General features: G+C 38.7%; 1 protein-coding gene across 1 annotated transcript in view; it reads right to left on the bottom strand.

Annotated features, from left to right (window-relative positions):
* bmpr1b (bone morphogenetic protein receptor type 1B) overlaps positions 1–17,563 on the bottom strand; it is a 239,177-nt gene extending 221,614 nt beyond the window's left edge. Inside the window, exon 1 of the mRNA XM_062982198.1 lies at positions 17,286–17,563. The gene's annotated coding sequence lies outside the window, so the exon portion shown is untranslated. The remainder of the gene's footprint in view (positions 1–17,285) is intronic.
* Positions 17,564–18,892: the final 1,329 nt, after the last annotated feature.

Below are 18,892 nucleotides of genomic sequence, written 5' to 3'. Positions count from 1 at the left end.
TCCACCACCAGCACTTTGACAGAGTGAACACACACACAGAGGCCAATTAATTTGGATGACGCTGGAAAACCACACCAGAAATCTTCTGTCCTGGCTCTGGAAAAGGATGCTAGCCTCAGTAATAAATCAGTCCCCTGGCTGCTGGTGCCTCTCTCCTTGTCAACACCATGGGCCACCAGCTGCTTTGCTCAAATTCCTTCTCTACCACCTCTCTCGCTGACAAGCAAATGCCACTAAAAAGTGCCCACTTATGCAAGAGCTGCAGCAACTAAATCTGCCAAGGGCAAATAAATAAAATCAAAACAAATGTGAGGAGTGATGTGAGACAGTGAAAGACTATGACAGCAACACAAAACATCGGAGGAGAAATGCCATATGGCAATGCTAATATGAGCCAAACTTTTAATGGATTGGCTACTATGCACAAGCAACTGCCAAGGTTCTCATGAACATAGTGAGTGTATGAACCAGCATTTCCATTGAAAACCTGGTGTAAATGGCCATCATTATTTGGGCAATCAAGATTTTTCCCCCTTTAAGTTGCTATAAACTTGAAAAACTGTATCTTCCTAAATGGGCTACTTTAAGGGGGCAAGATCTTCTGGAAATACCTTTGTCTTGGCCCTACCACCTTCACAGAGACAGTCTGTGGGAACTTGGGAAAAGATATTCATGGAACCTATTCTCAGACTTGGAACTCTCTTACAAGGAAAGCTAGGCTAGTTCTCTCTTTGCTATTCTATTCCAAAAGACTTTAAGGAACTGATTGCAAAGGATTTTAATAGTGTGCTGTTTACTGATATTTATCTTTTCAATATATTTTAAATGGAATAATTTTAGATCTATTAATTTAACACATTATGTTAAATTATGTTATGTTATGTTAATAATAAGATACTTTTTGCATTTTTCACTATGTAGTATGTCCCAAAAGTAATGAGAATGATTTAGGCTATAGTGCAGAAGGGCCAGGAAGGAAAGTGGGGGTTGCAGCAGGTAAAGGGGGAATCCAGGCATACAGTTTGACCTTCCTCACTTTAGTCCATGCCTTTGTTGGTCCATTAGCAAAGTGCATAATAGTTTTTGTCTCTTTTCATGGGCAAAAATGCAGAGGAGTCTGGAGCAGCATCCCTCAACTTCAAGAACTGAGAACAATATGACTGCTTCCCCGCTCATCTTGCAGCTCTGACTTGGCTCTGTGTGATTCCTTTCCCTAAGCTCAAAATTCACTTCAAAAGACAACATGTTGGGAAAATCAAAAATATCTCCCTAATACAGGATTGCAGCCACTTCTCCACAAAAGTCAATATTGACACTGAAATACAACACCGCCTGATCTCTGCAAGAGCAACATTTTTTCGAATGTAGCAGAGAGTGTTTGAGGATTGGGACATCTATAGGGATACCAAGGTGCTTGTTTATAAAGCTATTGTCCTCCCAACCCTCTTATATGCCTATGGAAAATGGACTGTCTACACATGTCACACTCAACTCCTGGAACGATTCCACCAGCGTTACCTCTGAAAAATCCTGCAAATCTCTTGGGAAGACAGGCAGACAAATGTCAGTGTGCTGGAAGAAGACCACCACTGAAGTGATGCTCCTAGACCATCAACTCCACTGGACTGGCCACGTTATCTGAATGCCTGATCACCGTCTCCCGAAGCAGTTACTATACTCCCAACTCAGCAATAGAAAATGGAAAATGGTGGGCAGGAAAAGAGATTGAAAGATGGGCTTAAAGCTAACCTTAAAACCTGTGACATGGACACTGAGAACTGGGAAGCCCTGGCCCTCGAGCACTCTAACTGTGAGCAGCAGTGCTGTACAATTTGAAGAGGCATGAACAGAAAGCAAAAGGGAGAAACATGGCAAGAGGAAGGTATGTCAAGCCAACCCTGACCGGGACCATCTTCCACATGTAAATCGATGTCCTCACTGAAGAAGAACATGCGGGTCAGGAATAGGGCTCCACAGTCACCCATGTCTCCATCACCAAGACACTAAACTTGGAAAGCCATCATACTCGGACAATGAGAAATAGCCTAAGTAAGCAGCCATAGGTACTATCTGGGCATTCAACATGGGTTGCAGCAGAACTTTCTCACCCACTCCTGCTTGCCTTAAGCACCCTGTTGATTCTCTGAGTTTTACAGAGGATTCAATGAGGGGACTGAATTCCACCCTTCATTTGTATTTCATACCAGCCTTTCACTTCTCTTCCACCATTAGATACTGCCCTTTCAATCTACCTAGGAAAGAACATAAAGTTAATCAGAATTTACTACTTTCCAATCCCATTGGGTCAATGCAAAAAGTGAAGTATATGTTTCACCCGTCTAGTAAAATCAATAGGATTTTAATATGTTTTACTTTGGCTCTTACCAAGAATTACACACTTTTAAAACAGACGTATTAGGAGCAGACTTTTTTCAAAGGATTGCTTTGGGCCTTGTCAAAGTGGATGATACCTTTAAAAACATTCTGAATACAAGTAATATAAATCTGCTAAAACAACACAACATCCAACCTTTTGTAATAGATTAAAGACGTTTCGCAAATGAACACTTAAAATAACAGCAAGACAACCAAGACACACCTTCACTAAAGGCAATCTTAAATTTAATACTCACTTTATAGTTCCTTAAGCAGAACACCTAAATACCGATCCCATGAAGAAAGGTCATATAACAAAAGAACAGAAACAATAGCAATCTCTTTAAAGTTGCACTGAAGCTTTGTTTGATAGTAAACTTGGCAGGGAATCCAAATGTATTAACAAATGTATCTTGAAAGGCAGAATGTTATTATTATGCAGATAATTATCTGAATTTAGATTTCTATTATCAAAAATAACTTTCTTATTCACAATTAACCAGGTCTATTGCTCTACCAGTTAAGAACATAAATGCTCCACCACATACAGAATCAAGAAAGAACTATCAATCTATCAGTCCTTTTTCATTCCAGATGAGCGAAGCTTCCCATGTTGTATTGAATTAAGCCATAGATTCCACTGTTTTTGGCACCCTTTTAAGTCTCAACTTCACAACTATTTACCTTCTCTCCCAAGAATGCACAAAATTTTATTTTCTGGAAGGTGTTCAGTGGATCATGGAAACAGAATCACCGAATTGCTAAGTGGCGTGATTTATGTTTGGAGCTTGTTGTGAGTCTTCAAGTTCTTTCTGATTTATGTGGTATCTGACACTACTGGCACTTCTATGGCCCAGTTCTTTTTAGGAGCCAACACAGGATTTATCAAGCATGTTTGTTTTATGTGACCTCATTTGTTTTATGACTTGCTTTATTGTTGATTGATTTATTTTATTGTTGTGTTTTTATATTGTCTGTTTTGCCTGGGCTTGGCCCCATGTAAGCCGCGTGAGTCCCTTCGGGGAGATGGGGTGTGGTATAAAAATGAAATAATAATAATAATAATAATAATTATTATTATTATTATTATTATTATTATTATTATTATTATTATTATTATTCATGGCTAAATTTGTTCAGAGGGGTTTGTCTTTGGTTCTCCATGAGAGCATGAGTTGGCCAAGGCCCTATGGTAAGTTTCCATGACCCAAGCAGAAACCCTGGTCTCCAGAGTCTTAGTTCAGTGCTCAAACCACTACAGTTGTGCAACTACTCCATTCTGAACAACTTCCATTCTGGAAGGGGTGGTGCTAGAGCTTCATTCTCATTTTAGAGCTCTGTATATAAGGGACTTGGCCATCTGCATTTTTTGATATCAATGCCCCATGGATACAGTGGTTCACCTGTATCCCCTTCTGATTATATGAAAAAAAACTATGGCTGTTTTTAAAATTGTGTCAATGGTTTTGTAGATATGCTATGCAAAAGATTATGGTGTTGAAAGCAGTATCAATATTTATTTGCCATGTGTATTCTCTACATGTCACCAAACAAAGCAGACAAAACAAAAAATAACTCCCCAACCCCTTTAAAAAGATGCATCCAATAAATGCATTCAAAGTTGGTCTGATATCAGCCCGATATCAGACTACCACACATCACAATAAATAATCTGTCGAGTGACCTTCAAAAAAAATCTACAACCATATTGAAGCTATCACATTACATCTGCTTTCAATTTCAACATGTTTCAAGTATCACTTTGATGGTGAAAATGCTATTTAATAAAAGCAGCATTTCTATTCCGTTGTTTTCCACGCTTATTTCAGTTCTCAATAGTGACATTCTTTTAAAAAAATAGACAGCTATGATATGTTTTTTTCTATGATTGTCAACTTTCTTAAAAAGATCACAATGCCTGTCTGTGTGTATGTGTGTGTGTATGTATGTGTGTGTGTGTGTGTGTATGTGTATGTATGTGTGTGTGTGTGTGTATGTATGTGTGTGTGTGTGTGTGTGTGTGTGTGTGTGTGTGTATATATATATATATATATATATATATATATATATATATATATATTCCACAGTATTTTTTTTAATGCAAAGAAATGCCGACTTTTCCATGTTGCTGCTTTTGGCAAAATCATTGTAAACAAAATAAAAGTTGTTGTTTCTTTTGTATTCTCTCAGTTTCTTTGACCAAACCATAGTATTGTACCAAGCCTGCACAACTTGTGAATCCACTTCTAAAGTCAAACATAGTCAATCATACATATTGGAGCATTAAATAATCTTATTCTATTGGGTATTTGGGACTACAAAAACAGAAATGTCATTCACTAATCCAAGTCTAGTTTAAGAACCATACTATTCGCTCAACATAAAACAGTGCTCTTTTCTGGCAGCCCTTCTAATTCCTAATTTTAGAAAGGTACTATGCAGGTGATGAGTTGTCTAAATTTTGGGTAGGAAGAACAAGGCTGGGAGCTGTGGATTAAATCCCCTTTCCTTTTCCTCCAAAGTTTGAGAACTGAAGATATTTTTTTAAATCGGATCACTCCAACCTAATGCCCTCTTTAAATTTGGGAGTGAAATCTCATGATTTATTTATTTATTTATTTATTTATTTACAGCACTTTTGCTCCGCCTTTATCATCTGAGGGGACTCAAGGCGGCTTACAATAAATAGGCAAAAATTCAATTCCTGCAAACAATACAATGATCCCTCACTTGCAGCTGTGTTACTTGGAGCTAATGGGAGCTGTACCCCATCACCATCAGGATGGCACCAAATTAGAAATATCTGGTTCATATCACATTTTGAACTTTGATAACCAATCCTAGATAAAGTGGCCAATAGTAGGAATCATAAGAGTTCCAAAGTTCAAAATATCTGGTAGGCATTAGGTTGGGGAAGGCCGATCTAAAAATCCCTACACATCTGTAGTAATGTCAACCCACACTCTGGAATCAGTGAGTCAGCTGAAACAAAACACACTGATCACACCCATGTCTCATTGATTCAAGCCATATTATATCACAGAATATTCAATGTGGATATGTATAGAATTATTTGCAGGCAAATACAACTCTGGTGTGTAAGCAAACCTAGTCCACCAATACTTTGATTAATTCTCATATTACTTCTGCACGCTAACCCTAGATGAAATAGGGAACATACATTTTCAAAGTTATTGTAATACTGCCCCCGCAACCACTTTCTGAAGATCTTTATGTAGTGAACACATGCAATGCAACTGTTCCCAGTAATCTGAACAGCCCATACGGTACATGAGTCAGCTACAGCGAACGCTTAGATATTAACAGCCTCTCCCATCTTCATAAATGCAAAACAAATAACACACCTTCACCATCATAAAAACACTGTCATCTCACTCCTAAATCTGTTATAGGCACAATCTGACAGTTCACATTTTAATCCCTTTTTCAATGAGAACAAACTTACTGTGATTCCTAACTTTTCAAAAGCTACTGAGTAGTCAAAGCTTTAAGTGGTTTCACCTTTTAAAATTAGGACAAAGATCAAACAATGTTTCAAAAGCAGATAAAGTACCTGGGAAGTGATAGGAAAAGCCACCACAATTGAATGGGACTGATCCATCATGGCCCTAAGCACTGGAACATTATATTCTCTAGTCACAGATTTAAAATAAAAACAAAAAAAATCTCACTGCCCTGTCAATATAATGTGTCTGGCAAAGTTTATCATATATTTGTACTAATGGGAAGGAGATCCCGCTTAACTCAAATAAACCATCTGACAACTATTATGGCTAGCTGCCATAGGAAGGAGAAGGAATTTTGAGGTATGGCCAATTTTACTTCACAAAACCAGGTGTTTTCACTGGGTTTACATTGATGTTTCTTGTGTTCCTCCAAATGTGCATTATCCATGAAAGTACCTCACAGCTAATCATAACCCTTACGCCATCATTCCTTTGTGTGCCCTCCCCTCTCTGCTGTGTTTCCAGACATGAATTTCCACAGCAGGTCACTTATTGTACTTGTAAGCCACACTTGCTCCAAAGAGATCACAACTTATTTGAACATACTAAAGGGGAAAACTCACAGCTATTTCATTTGATAAGCATTCAGTGTTCAGATGAAATACAATCCATCAAATAAAGTGTGCCCTAATGAAAGAAAGAAACAATAAATGCTTACTTTCCTCCCATATTTTCAACATTCTATACTCTAATCACGTATGTTGGACCTGGACCTCTGAGAAAAGGGTGATGTAATGTTAAAAACCACTTTTCAGGCTATTACTACATTTTCCACCAAGTACTGCTCCATGAACTCACCCAGACAGTGACTCAATGATTCAATAGGTCTATTCACACAAGAAACAAGATCAAGTTTTCATGCTTAAAACATTTATAATCCACAGCAGCAGTGCATTTTAAAATGGGAAAGCCTATTAACCTGAATCAAGACATTTCTTTTCACTTGGCGCTGCTATTTCATTTCCCAATGCCTTTGCCAGCTGAAGACAACAACCTACAGGAGAGCAGGTTTCATGAGAGGAGCTGCATCCTTCATTTAAAATGACGTGCTCAACAACTAGGCTACAGTGGAATTGCTAAGAAGGGATCTAGAACATCCTAAGAAATTAAATTCCGCATGAGATTTATTCTGGGTTCATGTAAATTTTAAACTGGTTCAACTAATGCTTTCCATGATACGTCCCCTTATTTATTTCATGAGATCCAAATCAGGCCACCTGATACTACACACATTGAGGAGATTGTAATGGCATTGTGGTTAGGCACAAGGACAAAGCTCAAGTAACTTGTGATGTCACTGAGCTGCTAAGCTGACAGTCAAAAAGGAGGGATCTCTCTTGCAAACATGCCATTTTTGCATTAAAAACCCATTTGATGACAATGTCTTTACAATATCTGAAAAATTAAACTGTTTCCACAACTGCAGAGTTCAAACTCAGACCATACTTCACTGATGTTTTTGCTTTATTTTAAGAACTTCTATTCTTTTTACACAATCAATAGATTCAAGTGCTTTAGTTCTCAAACCTTGGATTTAAGCTGACTACACAAGAAACTTAAGGCTTAGAAAATAGTACTGATCATAAGCCATCTTCAAGCCAAGTGCTCACCGGGGAGTCTTCGATTGGCCTTGTCTTTGAAAATAATGTATATTTGTATGTGTATGCCTTCAAGTCACCTGTCAAACAATGCACCTTAATATTTTCTTATCTCCCACAGCATATAGGATGAAGTGTTCCCTTTTCTCATTGGCTTTCCTTGGGTTAGACATATTAAGTCCCAACATCTTCCCTTCTACCCCTTGTTGCTTGTTTGTTTATGGAAATGCTTGTCAGTGAGTGGAGAACATCCATGTTCAGTGTGCACACCTGATAAGCCACCATAAGTATCATAAAATAAATGGCATTGCGAGGGGGGCATTTTTTTTTTTACTCTAGATGAAATATTAACACTATCAGAACTGGTAACACAAACCAGCTGTAGAGACAAGACCACAGATAGTAAAAATAGTCCCATCCACCACCCATTTCCAGTCATCATCATAATCTAAACTACATGCCAGATACATGCCAAAATTATGCCTATAATTTACAACCATTATTATTCTCACACATAGTTTGGTGGCATTTGCTCACACATAGTTAATTCACAATTGCTAGTTCTATCATTTTAGAAATATTTATCTGTTTGAAAACAATCTTAAACATTACACAGGGAAATCATTTACATATTACAAAAATAAAACAAAATATGGCACTTTTTTCATAAAATGACCATGTGTTAATTTATATTTATAGCTGCCTATTTCAAAAAGGAATGAAATATATGTCAAAATTGGAGGGCGCACTGTGTCCACTTGGTAACAGTTGATGAACTACCCAGCTCCTTCCTCTCCTTTCTTATGGTAATTTATTGTATGTTGTTTTGTATTTGCATTTGTATTTATTTTGGAAACTGCCCTGAGTCTCCTCAGGGAGATAGATCAGTATATAAAGTTACTATGATGATGATGATGATGATTATTATTATTATTATTTATAAACCAGACTAAAGTTGGTTTCTTCAAAACAGAATTGTCCTCTTAACAGCCTTTCAAAGAAACAACTGTCCTCTGTGACGTTTGACACAGGAATATCCTAGCTTGCTAATCACTATTATTTGAAGCTGGCATAAATGGAATTGGTCTCCACCTGGCCTCCCGAGTGACAGATGATCTGCTATGTCAGTTAATCCCCTTTAGAAAGGCATCGGAACTAAGAGCAGATTCTACAAATTCCTCACCAGCCATGAGGCAGTTGACCACTTAGAACTCACAGAACAGCTACTTAAATGTATACAGAAATTAACTGAAATACATCTGTATTTCTCTCTTTAGAAAATAGGTCGTGGACCAGAATGCAAAAAGCTGGCCAATCATTTGTATCTGTGCCTGAAAAGTGAAACAGTAAATCAAAGAAATAATTTATAATTGAGTTATTCCCAGATACATTACTAATCAAAATTGCTATAGATACTTATTTAATCATTCAAGTTTGTACCAGTTTAAGAATATCATCTATATCTATATATCAATAGATAAATATACATACATGTTTGGATGTATACATGTTTATATGCATCTCGTACATCCAGACAGCTCTGTGAAATACACCAATGATAGATCTGGACCAAACACAGTACACATACCCATCATGACCAACTTTAAGTACTGGGGGGTTGGGGGGGGTTGCAGTTCACCCATATCCAGAGATCACTATGAACCCCACTGATGATGGATCTAGACCAAACGTGGCACACATACCCATCATGTCCAACTTTAATAATAGGTGTGGTTTAAGGGCAATGTGCTTCTGAATTTAACATAGAGACAAGAATCCGTATAGAATACTGAAGCCTATCTAATGAATTACTTCCACAGGAAGTTACCATAGAGTCATAATGTAAGATCTAGAAAATTCTTAGAGGATTTTCGTCTCTAAAAATCTGCCAGCATGACTCAATGGTAACTTCCAATGGAAGTGTACCATGAAATCATGTAGAAATCCTAGAAAAATTTCTGCAGGACATATTTTGTTGGATGTAGGTACGAGGCGTATTGGTATTGGTGTTGTACTGAATTTTCACCCAGAATGGATCGACAATGTTTCTCTACTCTTGTGTTTAATAATATGAACAACTCAACTGCATTCTGTCAACATCTGCATTATCACAAACTCAACCGTGTGTACGTACGAATCCTTGTGCTTTTGGAGACATGACAGGCAGGCTATTTCTGAAATACCTCTTACATTTTAGGAAAGGAGGATCATTTCCTTTTTATGGAATGGGTATGATCAGGAAGAGTGTAAGAAATGAAACTGGTTAAGACAGCCATTTTCTCTTTCATCTGCACAGCCATGCTTTCCATTGGCCAGAAAATGGAACCTTTACATATATGAAAGAATGTCATTTAGAAGTGCCAGTTTTATGAGCAGCTTTCCAATCACCTTTCTAAAGAACTCAATATAGTGAAGTTCTACCAGACTATAAATATCAGGCATTCTATAAGAAGTGAATGGGTTTCACATATGTTGCTTAAAGTGTTTCATTTAAACAAAAATTATTCATTTTGATCAGTTATTTATATTATTTCCTAATAAATACACACCTCATAGTAAAATCTGGGAATGATGTGTTTCTAAAAGTAAAGAATAGTATCTAAGTTTCTAAATAAAGTCCTCTCTGGCATTCCTTCCATACATTGAGAAATCACCTCCACAGCTGAAAATAACATTTTAAAGTTTATGGGCTCCCCATAGGATCCTGATCTTCCAAATCATAGAGGAGACAACATAACTACAGCAGGATCCTAATCACAGAAAGGGAAGATAGGACATATCGCAAAGTGCTCGTCTCTGCATTATTACAAGTTATACTACATATGCGTGAATTTCCAAACAGGGCCATTTTGAGAACACGATCTGGGCAGTGGGAGTTGAAGAATAAAAGAGAAACATAAGGAAAGAACTGTTCTCTAAACATTTATATATGTATATATATAAAACATGTGCAGAAACTGTGGCATCATGTAGCTGGATGGGGAGGTAGTTATGTGGAAGTTAGGGCCCTTCCACACAGCCATATAACCCAGAATATGAAGGCAGCAAATCTGCTTTGAACTAGGTTATCCAAGTCCACACTGCCATATATTCCAGTTCGAAGCAGATAATGTGGGATATTATTCAGCAGTGTGGAAGGGGCCCTAGTCATCATACAGCAGAGCGGTGGTATTCTAAGTGGTAGTCTGAGGACAGGTGCACTGGCTGTTTCCAGAAAAGAAAAAAGAAATGCACCCAATCTGCATAAATTTAGAGACAGTCCCTGACACACAGAAAAAACTCACTACTGTCCCTTCCCCTTACATTGGATAATCTTAGGAACACCGATTTAGAGGACATGATCTCTCATTTTGATTGCCTACTTGGCTTTGTTGACTTTGCAGAATTATTATTGTACACATCAGACACTGTTACTATTTTTGATTGATTGCTATTAAGTGTAAGTATCCCCACATTGTTATTTCCAATATGAACACCTTCTGTTGCAACAATTAAGTTGTGTTTATACAAAACAATACAGAGTAAAATAATGCAATTCCTCAAATAGTGGCAACTGGTATTGCCAATATTTTGTCAGCACTGAGATCTCTCATTTCATGACCGTGATATGATATCATATATACACTGTGGTTGCTGTAGTATTTCATTCCCGGAGTTATTTAGTGGAATAAGGCAAGGATCTGTGTATCAAAGAAATATTGAATTTTTTCAAGCTACAAATTAGTTTTAACATTTGCTTGCTTTTAAATTAGGCTTTTGAGTGGAGCAGGCTAGTCTACTGTTGCGTACTTATTTACTGTACTGTTCTATTTTCAATGGTTCTTGGTATTCACTAGCCTTGTTGCCACCCCATATAATTGTAACATTTTCTACCATGTGTTATTATTATTATTATTATTATTATTATTATTATTATTATTATTATTATTATTATTATGTACACATTGTTGGAAAATATGCAAGGAGCAGAAAATTTGCTTATTTATAGTACAATTTCCACAATCCTCATACTAGCTCAGAAATGCTTTCTTTTGCTTCAGATATACTGGTGAAGTTCACTGGATCATCTATACCAATATTATTTCACTTTGGCAGTAGTTATCCCAGGTGTCAATGTAGAAATACCTGAAACTTTTTGTGCTTTACAAGACTTCTCTTAAATGTCAAGAAAGCATACTGGTTTTTCTCTAACCCAGTTGTTATCAAAAATGATTTATCTGTAGCTGTCTGAAGCAGATTTAAGACTTCGCCATGTTCCTGCTCAGAGATCCATCATTTTGAAATTATGAATATAGAGTCATGCATTCACTTCTCTTCAAAAGAGTTTCTTCCAAAAAGAGCTTTCTTACTGTTAAAAGGGAAAACCTCTCCCACTTACAGTTCCTGATGCTATTAAAATTCTATATTTTGGTGTGCTGGTTTCTTTCTTTTTTTCTTTTTGAATTATCCAAAAAAAATGGGGTGGAGTTTTTTGGGGGGGGGGTCGCTCCTGTTGGAAATAGCAACCTTCTACAAACCTCTTATACTAGTTATTTGGTATGTATATAATTGAGATTGCTTACTATATTGTATGTATATATTAGTATGCCGTTTTACCTTAACTCTATGTTGTTTGATACTGTGAAAGGGACTACAAACCATGTGACCCAGATCTGAGAATGTTCGGAGTGAGACTCCATTTTAGAAACTCCCTGAAATAACACTTCTGAAGATCTGCTATATATTTTATGCATTTGATATTTTTGCTCCTAACAGTTCAAGGAGAAAACCAGGGATATCAGTCTAGCAGCTGAGAAATCTAAATTGCCTTGCATGTATACTAGTGGATATTTACCACTAAGGAAAAGATTCACTCAAACAGGCATTTAACTCTTTTCAGGAATGTCATATCTTTCCAAAAGGTTATGGTCTCTAATAAGATCAACTTTCCAAATGGTTAGGATTATTCCAAATAGTGTGAAGGGTCACGCTTCCAAAAGGCTATGGAGATTCCTAGTTTTCCAAAATCTCCCCCCTCCCTCTGTGTTTCTAGGCACAAGGACAAAGAAGAGGAGGGAAATGAGGATGTGGGGAAAGAAGAGGAGGAGGAGAAGGGAGAAAAAGAGAGGAGCAAGAGGACAACGAAGGAAGAGGAAAAAGAGGGGAAGGAAAAGGAAGAGAACAAAGAGATGGACAAGCTTGCCATATTCCCATAAACCTTCATATCTAACTAACCATGTGCATACATGAAATAAAACAACCAAGTCAAATAAGCTATTATTTCCCACTTGCAATGTTTATTGCAGACAACAGTGCTGCAAACTGACACTCCAGCCTTACCTAACAATCCTCGCAATGCGGATGCTGATAAAACTCTCAGCTAGACAGAGGACAAGGAGGAAAAGCAGACTAGGTTTGCGGGGCAGCCTTTGTGAAAGTACTGCAGTGATGCTGCACCGCTAAAAATGTGTAAAATTTGTCACAACTAAATCTCCCTTAAATTTATGGCCCAAAGTTGGCCACCCTACTATACGCATAGTTGAAGATCATTTTTTTGCAAAATATTTTAAATTATGTTGTGTATTCTGAACTGTCAGAATGCAAAGGTGTCACTATCCTAGCCACTCACGTGAACAAGGTCAGATTTTGGAGAATTTGGAATTCTGGATAAGGAATCTTTGCACAAATCAGATGCTAGTTACTGTTTTATACTATACTTCCTGCAAGACCAGACATGGGCAAACTTGGGCCCTCTAGGCATTTTGGACTTCAATTCCCACAATTCCTAACAGCCTGGGAGTTAGGAATTGTGGGAACTGACATGCAAAACACTTGGAGGGCCCAAGTTTGCCCATGCCTACGCAAGGCCCATATAAGCATGGATAATGTTCATGCTCACTGTAGGATTGAGAGAACGAAGGAATGTTCCAGTTTTTGCCCAAATCAAATGCTACACTTCCTGCAAGACCCATATAAGCATGGATAATGTTCATACTCATTGTGGGATTGAGAGAACTGTAGTCCGAAACAGTAACCTTCCCAAGCTGTGCCTCTGATGTAGTCCAAAAACAGAACAGGGCAAATAGGAAAACACCAATACTATTTCCATTTAAATGCTCATTTCTTCAGAGCAGAAGAAGCAAAACAATACAGGTGCAATGTGTATTGTATGAAGTACTGACCTTGTTGAGGCAAGGGTATACGTTCCCAACCAAGTGTGGTTTATCTTCATCACAGAAGTGGAAAATTAAAGCGGACGGAGAGGGAGAACACCTGTTAGAACACTGAGTTAGCAGACGCTGCCAGTGCTGCCTTTGATAAAGAACTCTCAGTACCATTACTGTACTCTAATAATCACATATTTGACCTTTACGAATAGGACATAAGCAGTACTCTTTCCTGCTTTAAATTTTCCAAACCTCACCACCCGGTAAGACTAATCTATGCTGCACTGAGCAACCACAGGCCAAAAGAGCACAGTATTCATTCATGTGGTTTGTGTAACTTTTAAATATGACACCTGTTCTGAAATTAGAAACAAAGATGAAAAGCTACAGTAGTGGCTCATGATGCATGTGTACATACATGCTATTTCTGCTCCCTGTCATACCCTAAATACATCAGATTCCACCTGATCTTGGAAGCTAAGCAGGGTCAGCCTTGATCACTACTTGTTTGGGAGACCACAAACAAATCCTAGATGCTATAGGGTATATTTCAGAGGAAGGAAATGGCAAACCACCTCTTAGTATTCCTTGCCTATGAAATCTATGGGATTGCCATAGGTCAGCAGGCATCTCAAAGTGCACCCACCTACTATTTTTTCACAATGTGGTTTCCACCTCATACTGATGGGATTTTGCTCTCTCCAGCACCTTGGTATTGCACTGTGATTTTTAAATAGAATAGAGATTTTTTTAATGTAAAAGTAGCTGTACCAATCCCGTGTTGACCATAACTAGCCCAAATGGAGGGAGGAAACAGTGTTGGTATGCCATTTTCCTTTCCATAAATGGTGTTAATTTGCATGATGGAAAACAAAATGGTGGACAAGAGATAGATGTTTGACCTAATGCTGGAAGGCTCTTACGTCACATCTAAAGTATGTCTGATCCATAATTTTGTGCAGTGGAAATTGGGAAATTCCCATCCAGATCTTATTACAGTATTCGTATTGTCAGGCCACAGATTCCCTAGTTTGGTGCAATAGTTTCAATAGACAATTTGGGGAGAGTTGTTCTCTCCTAGTGCCCAAACTCTGTCAATAATTCTGTCCCTACACAAATTCAGAGAACCCTTGAAAGACAAAGAGCTTGCACACATATATCGCATTGCATGAGATACTGAAAGTCTTTCACATCTGTCCCCATGCAACCCTGGAAAGTTACGTAAAATTTCGAGTCAGTAGAACTTATAATATTTTCACTTACATCACATTATTCACAATCCCACTGCTTAAAGATAAACTTGCATAGCATATAATACAAATATACATATGTGTATATATGCCATCTCACCACAACTCACCAACATAAGGAATCTCAAGTCTGCAATCTTGGCCAGAACATTAGAACCGGTGACCATTTTAATTTTTAAAATCATGTTCCGATTTCTGGGTGATTGGAAGAGAAATACAATGGGAGGACGGGAAATATCCCGGAAAAGAAGGAACTTAATACCTGTGCACTTCATGGCCTCAACCTAAACAGCAGGTAATACAGCATGTATCATCACATTATAGGATGTCCAGAATGAACACTGGAGGAGATACCTGCACCTTTAACAGTTGTGTAGAAAAGGAACGTTTCAACACGTGTTGCTTGCTACTTGGGCGCTTGACTACCAACATCTAAAAATCCCTCTTCTACAACACTATTAAAGATACAAATGCCCTCTCCAGTTTTCAAAATGTTTTGAAATACCCCATCCTTTGGGTTCCCATCATTTTACATTGAGTACTCTTTTTTTATTATTCAGAGCAGAAAATGAAGCAGAACTCTTATGTACAGGATGAATATCCCTTATCCAAAAATCTGAAATGCTCAAAATCATCCACATGGGTGGCTAAGAAAGTGACAATTTTGCTTTCTGTTAGTTCATTGTACACAAACTTTAGTTTCATGCACAAAGTTATTGAAAAATATTGTGCATGAAATCCCCCGTGGGCTATATGTATAAAGTGTATATGAAACATGCATGTATTTTGTCCTTAGACTTGGATCCCATCTTCTGAGATACAGTTAACCACCTGTGTCCTGTGTATCCATGGATCCAACCATCCATGGGTTTGAAAATATTCTTTGCAAAATTCTGAAAGCAAGGCTTGAATTCTATAAGGGACATCATGTTACTATACAATGGGACTTGAGTAGCCATGACTTTTTGTATACTTCTGGATACCAAGGATCCATTGTATCTCATAGATAGGTAAAGGTAAAGTTTTCCCCTTGACATTAAGTCTAGTCCTGTCTGACTCTGGAAAATTGTGCTTATTTCCATTTCTAAGCTGAACAGCTTAGAAATTGTTCATAGATGCCTCCTAGGTCATGTGGCTGGCACCGTTACCTTCCTGCGGAAGCTGTACCTATTGATCTACTCACATTTGCATATTTTTGAACTGCTAGGTTGGGAGAAGCTGGGGCTAACAACAGGAGCTCAACCTCATCCCATGGATTTGAGTAGCTGAACTTCTGGTCATAATACCTCATCATAATAGAGCTTGGATCCACTTTAAATCCACTTTAGGGAGGGGGTTTCAAACAGCTCAGCCAGACAGGTTCTGGGTCTCATCAAACTAGAACCTCCAGAATTCTCCAGGTGGCTGAAACTGGATTTAAAGTGAATTCATGCTCTAGTGTGATGAGGCAGTTCGAAAACATGCCAATGTGAGTAGATCAATAGGTACTGCTCCAGTGGGAAGGTAACGGCGCCCCATGTAGTTATGCCGGCCACATGACCTTGGAGGTGTCTCCAGACAACGCCGGCTCTTCAGCTTAGAAATGGAGATGAGCACCAACCCCCAGAGTCGGACACGACTGGACTTAACGTCAGGAGAAACCTTTACCTTTACCTTTACCTTTACCTATATGTACAGTATATGCAGGTATACACATTAAGATCCAAACAAACATTTTGGATCTGGGATTTTTCTTGGTGTGTGCCTTTCAATAGGTTTCTAACACAGTTTGACTCCACTTCAAAGTGGGAAGGGTGTGCTATGTAGTTTGGTTTAGTATTAGAATAGTTTTTGTGGTTTTCACTATTGTTTAATACTTCTAAGTTTAATTCTATCTTAGTCTTTAGATCTTGTCAATTTTCCATCGTAAGTTGTATGGTTGGTAGTGGTGTGGTTGACCCCTTTGGAGTCTCCTTTAAGAAAATAATAACAGGCATGGGCAAACTTCAGCCCTCCCTCCAGGTGTTTTGGACTCCAACTCCCACAATTCCTAACAGCCTACCGGCTGTTAGGAATTGTGGGAGTTGGAGTCCAAAACACCTGGAGGGAGGGCTGAAGTTTGCCCATGCCTGGCGTATGGAGAACAGAAATGAACTTCCTCTTGAGTATTGAGCAGAGCATCAAAGTGCATTCATTCCCAGTGTAGCAGGAGCACCCTAAAACACGCATTTCCCCCCAAAAAAGCATGCAGGAGAGATACAGTGTCGGCACAGAAGAAAAAAAATGTCCCAATTCACATGCAGCATGCGCCCAGATCCGACCCTCTTCCTCCCCGAAAGGGCTTGGAAAGCCTCCCAAACGCAAGGAAAGGGAAGCCCCGCTGCCACCCTTTTCCCCCCGGAGACTCACGCCAGAAGTCCTGGGAGAAGAAGAAGAAGCCGGGTTTTGTCTCTGCTGCCCTCCCTTTTCCCGGCGGAGAAGAAACGCGGGGGCTCCTCCTCAGCTTGGCCCCTCGCAGCACCCACTCCTGAGCTTCCTCCGCCAAAGAGACTCCTCCGAAAGCCGGCAAAAAGAGAAAGAGAGCGAGAGCGAGTTCTCCTGCAGACAGGCAGCCGCCCTCCTGCGCTCCCGCTCTCCTTCCTTCGCTCTCTCCTTCCACACTGGCTCAAGTTACGGCCCATTCACACGTTTCCCAAAACAAAGCAACCCCCTCCACCTCCCTTGCATGCCTCCGACGGTCCTGAGCGAACCAGGCACACCAGGACGGGGAATCTACACCAGCATTGGTGCAATTCGGCACCTCTTGAACTCAGCTCAATGCTGTGGAAGCACCAAGGTTGGGAGTTTCACCATGGTCTCTTTACAAAGTCTCTCACCAAACTACAACTCCTAGAGCAGTTTGAAATGGGTGTCAAACTGATCTGCTTCTATTGTGTAGCTCAGGCATTGTCAAACTTCAGCCCTCCAGGTGTTTTGGACTTCAACTCCCACAATTCCTAACAGCCCTGTGAATAGCCCTGTGTTGTTCTTTTATATTTTGGTATACTGTATTGTTCTGGGCATGGCCCCATGTAAGCCGCCCTGAGTCCCCATTGGGGAGATGGTGACGGGGTATAAATAAAGTTTTACTATTATTATTATTATTATTATTATTATTATTATTATTATTATTATTATTATTATATTGTACGACACAGCAAACAAGATAGACATGCTGGATTTCGTATCACAAAATCACAAGTCGAACACTTCCCAAGTGTCTAGGACTGTGTAATGTATTTTCGGATGATGCATGCAGATCCCAGCAGGGTGACCTTTTGCAGTTGGCAGATTGTGATTATTATTATTATTATTATTATTATTATTATTATTATTATTATTATTATAATAAGGTGTATATGAAACATACAGTAGAGTCTCACTTATCCAAGCTAAACGGGCCAGCAGAAGCTTGGATAAGCAAATATCTCCGTCTTTGGTCTTTAAACACATTTGGATGGACATCTTCCACTAATGCTTAAGTTTTGTATTCCTGTAATTGTCCATATAACTCTGCAATTGTCCATATTGCATGTAATAAAGTGAATGCCCACATACTGCTGTTCTGACATTTTCACTCAGGGCCCTTCCACACAGCCCTATATCTTAGGCAGAAAATCCCACCTCATCTGAGTGTGGACTCAGATAACCCAGTTCAAAGCAGATATTGTAGGATTTTCTGCTTTGATATTCTGGAATATAGGGCTGTGTGGAAGGGCCCTGAGTGAAAATGCCAGAACAGCAGTATGTGGGCATTCGCTTTATTACATGCAATATGGACAATTGCAGAATCATAGGACCATACAGTTGGACTGGACCACAAGGATCATCTTATCCAACACCCTGCTATTCTTGCTTCACTCAAGAATGTATATAGAAACATTCTCCCTCAGGATAACCTTTCCTCAGGAGGATTAAAATTGCATATTTATTTTAAGGACTTATTTATATACACTATAGTTTGTTAGTTCTTTAAA

Source organism: Anolis carolinensis, chromosome 5, assembly GCF_035594765.1.
Source record: "Anolis carolinensis isolate JA03-04 chromosome 5, rAnoCar3.1.pri, whole genome shotgun sequence".
In the NCBI taxonomy this organism is placed as follows: domain Eukaryota; kingdom Metazoa; phylum Chordata; class Lepidosauria; order Squamata; family Dactyloidae; genus Anolis; species Anolis carolinensis.
This window is presented reverse-complemented; position numbering and strand designations above follow the sequence as displayed.